At 32.4% G+C, this 4,644-nt stretch overlaps 1 pseudogene; it reads right to left on the minus strand.

Annotated features, from left to right (window-relative positions):
- Window positions 1-769: 769 nt before the first annotated feature.
- On the minus strand, window positions 770-1,115 carry LOC118613578 (annotated as a pseudogene).
- Between the last annotated feature and the right edge of the window lie 3,529 nt (window positions 1,116-4,644).

Consider the following 4,644-nt stretch of genomic DNA (forward strand, 5'->3'; position numbering starts at 1 on the left):
TCTACATTTTTCCTTAGGAAACGGGAAAAGTCCAGTCCTTAACGGCATGATATATAGAACATCTTGACTTAAATTATATGCTGGCCTACCTGTTGGTGAACCAGATCAGAGCTGTCCTAAGAATGGTGAACAGAGAAAATATTTACATTTTGAAAACTTGCTCTGAGGTTTAAAAAATTCTTAGTTGCTATTAATAAGAAAGTAAGTATATATATATATATATATATATATATATATATATATATATATATATATATATAAAAGATGCACCCAAATTGTTATTTGCTTTTGCCGAAGTCTTCCACTAGAATACTAAGTATAGGGAATAAGATAATTAGATATTTTCAAAATAAATTACCTAGCAATAAAAAATTTAACATACTACATTCTTCCATTTGCCACAAGAACAAACTGACATGAAAACTATTTTAGAGAAACGCTCAACTCTAAAAAGGGTGGTGGCAAGAACACTTCCCACTACAGAATAACCTTTTGCTTTTCCATATAATTAACATTGCTATTCTTCCATGATACAGGTTCACAGGGAAAAACTTGTCAGGAGCTTTTGCCAGAGCCAGGAGATGAAAAATAGAGCACGTCCTGATTAACTAATTGTAAGCTCAGTTAACATCTTTAAGGATGGACCCATAAAACCTGGCCATTGTTTTGTTAAACATCTGCAAATTGCAGAATTCCTTAGCCCTTAGCCAAAATTTCTGCTAGATATTTTAAAGCTGGGCTGTCTCCCATCTGACTCTTCAGGAGGATGCTAGTCTCGAATGTCACCATAGAAGTAACCTGGTAGCCTTTGGATGTATAGTAGGCGTTGCGCAGGTGGTAAAATCTTGGCAGAAACACCAGGATGCCAAAGATTGGGGTGGGAACGGCCTGGGGTGCTGCTCTTTTGCTGATATAGCCTGCCAGCGGGAGGAGGGTTACAACGTGAAAGGCATCAATCAAAGAGAGCACTGCAGCAAGCGCAATGGACCTTATATGGGAGCTGAAGAGAGATTTTCTTAAACTGAAGGTCAGTGTAGCCATCATCTGTGCTGGGGAACCTTGAACATTTTACTTAATACTGGGGATTCCAGCAGCCAGGTTGGAGACGGCATCATAACACACTGACTCAGCTACAATCAGAGCGCTGTGCCAGGCAGCCCATGCCGGGACCTGTCGCTCAGAGCTGGCCCCAGAGACGCCTAAACCCTCCTGCTTCGCCTCACCTAACCCTCATCCCGCCTCAACAAGCTTAGCCTCAAATATCAATTATAAAAAATAGCAAATGAGCTCACTAAATAACAATTGGCAGATTTTTACTATTTAACAAACTTGCTGAGGTTATATGGTTTCTGAGAGTTTACCAGCTACGCTGTATTTTAAATCTAAATTATAATGATCAAACATATTATATCATTTAGGAATGCTTGAACAGTGCTTTAAGAACATCTAATAAAGAGAAAATAGGGCATTCTACATGAACTATTTGTTGCTAAGGAACAGTTTATTAATATTAGTATCTTTGCAATTCTGTGGGTTAAAATAAATAAGAGATTTTACCTAAATATTTCTAAAATAGAATGCCGTGACTTAAAGGGAGTTTTTATCCCTAATATAAAGATTTTCAGGAGATCTAACCGGTGAACTCAGAAGCTTATATCTATAATAGGTCATTCATAGAATATTTTATAAATACTTTTAAATACTTCCCATAAGCAATGTTTTTTCTAAGACAATCAAATTGACAACATTTTTGTCAGGACTTAAAAGAGACTAGAAAACACAGCTTCCTGAAGTTGTGTGTCTCTTTGTATTCAGTCTCAGACACAGTTCCATTAAATTTTTTTGTTGAATACATTTAAAAATCTCTTTTGAAGTTGTCATACATATTAACCAAGAAATGACTTGATTGAAAATGCTGGACAGTATATATATAGAGGTAATTCAAAAGGATGTATATTAACCGTCATTTATTTATTGTCCTAAAAATAGGAAATCATCCACTATGATTTTACAATGGATTGTTCTGAGTTGAGTTGTTGCTTTTAAAAAATGTAATTGGTTTACGTAAGTTTATGCTTTGCATCTTACAGGAATCTTTACACATGTGCCTCTTGTAGAAAATAGGGTGGTAATCAATCTCTGTTATCACAAAAGGAAGAAATATGCATAATGACTGAAAACATGAGCTTTAGGGTCAGCCACTTTATAGCTCCGTCGTGACCTTGAGCAAGTGACTTGACTTTTCTAAAGCCTCAGTTTATGCCCTCGTGAGATGAGATTCCTGATCGCCGCATGCCCATTTATTCAGTAAATGTTAGTGAATATTATGAAGATCATGGGTAATATTACCTCATCCATCATGGCAGGAGACATAAGCAGCTAATTTTCTAACTCTCAATTCCAAATTTTTCTGGTTTTGGACACATAAACCATTGAAGAATAGTAAAACATTTGATTTTAGTATGAGAACTTCAGTGTAAACTTTTAGTTAAAAAACTCTTAAAGCTGTTTCTTTAAAACTGTGTATAATATTTACATAGTTCTGTTCACACAGGGGTCCAGAATTGCATATCTGCAGAACTATTACAGTCTCAACTGAGAATGTCTAAAAAGATTTTAGCAACAGGTGCAAAACAGCTGCAGTTCTATTTCTATAATAACAATGGATGGATTTATTGTCTGTGGGCGCTCTTTTATGCATTCTGAACTAACACTAACATTTAGGACACAGAGGAAATTAAATAATAACCAAAAAAAGCATCACATTTTCATGTGTGAGGACAACTTGAGAACTATTTTGCACATGCAATAATAGTTAACCATCAAAGTCTATTTTATTTTTTTAAGATTGCACTGAATTGCCATAGGTGCATTGGCATTGAATGCTAGGGTAAATATGTACCAAAATTTACAAATTAGTCTCTTTATTAACTACAGAGTTACAATAAAATTTGATTTGGATACTATTTTAATTTTTTTATTCAAAATGAGTTGAAGAGGATAAGTAATTTCCATACTGATAGTGTAACAACTCTTGCCATAGTCTTGGTATCTGAAAGAATCATAAAGGGGCATATTGATTTTCTTTGTGTTTTTTACTTTTTTAAGTGTCATTACCCTCTCTCCTACTCTTAGCCCTATCCTAACCACAAAAACAGCCACTGGGTACTCAGAGTTTTTCATCAAGGATTTAGCTAAGCTCAAATCCTTTAAAAGCCCACTACAGAGGTAGTATTTTAATCCATAGGAACTCTCAATGGCAGTGCAATTAATAGTTCTCCTCTTTATCAATAGTTTATTAGGAACTATGTTTCCTTTAATAGGAAACTGAAAAATTAAGATTTGAAAGACACTTTTGGTAGACCTGGACTAAAAATAGTATGCATTAATATTCTACATTTTCTTGAATTTCATGAGGTAATCTTTGAAAGACATCTTTATGTGTTAGTGTGTGTGTATCTATTTTTCAAAGAGAAATAATTTAGCTCCAATTTTTGACAATAAAGATGAAATTATCTTAATTATATTTTTTCTACATTCAGTCTAATTCATTTGTCATGAATTCAATGTGTTGTTATTATTATTTATCTCAGTTACTATTAATGAGTCACTTTATCTGTCTCTATCATCTATCTATCTATCTATCAATCATCTCTCTATGTTGTATTTATCTTGACACTTGCGATTGATACCAGTTGCAAAATAAAAATGCTTTCTATCAGTCTATTGTATCATGGAATATTAATTTACTGGTAAGATTCTGAACTTTGATGGTAATTAAAAATATAAAATATTTTAAAAAACAAATAGATCCATTGATGACAAGAATCCTTGTCAGTGTTGTAGTCAATTGTACTTTGATTTTATTTTTGAGAAACTGCTTCATGGAGATTTGTATGATTCTAGGCATGTATTTTAATCAATAAATTTAAACTTGATTTTTGACAAATATAAATGAGCTCTCTAAACTCTAGTTCTAATCCATACTGATGGAACATAAAGTCTTGTCCTTAAATTCAGGGATATATTTTGTAAGTAACTTTCGAATTGAATTTTTTTTTTTTTTTTTACTTTTGGATAATTTATTTTTCTTCTAATTTATAGAATATCCACCTACTGGAGTATTAGAAAGAAATGTCAACATAAGACTGTAGCATCCATGATGTTGAAGGCTTGATATGTAGTTGATTCCACTTAATAAATAACTAATAATAAAACCATCTATGTGATAGATATTTATTGATAACACTGTCAGGGGCTCCTAAGGAAACAAAGATAAATTAAAACACTGTCTCCTGGCTTTATATAAACAAACAAACAAACAAAAAACACAATCAACTAATATACTTCTTATCTGTAATTTTGGGTATTGCTTAAACATGATCTATTTAACTGTCAATTCCAAATTATGATAGAATATTTAGAAAATGATCTTCTGTATTCTGAGATACTTTCCACATTTAGATATAATATATTCTTTAAAAATTACTGGGAAAATTACCATTTAATTTATTTAGTATTAAGTCCTTTTTAAGACTTGAGATAAATGATACTTTTAAAATTATACATGTATGCCTGGGGCTTCAGGTTCTGAAATCTAATAAAAAATGTTTAATGCTAAATAATTTAAAATTAAAATCATTC

Source organism: Rousettus aegyptiacus, unplaced genomic scaffold, assembly GCF_014176215.1.
Source record: "Rousettus aegyptiacus isolate mRouAeg1 unplaced genomic scaffold, mRouAeg1.p scaffold_m13_p_2, whole genome shotgun sequence".
Taxonomy (NCBI): domain Eukaryota; kingdom Metazoa; phylum Chordata; class Mammalia; order Chiroptera; family Pteropodidae; genus Rousettus; species Rousettus aegyptiacus.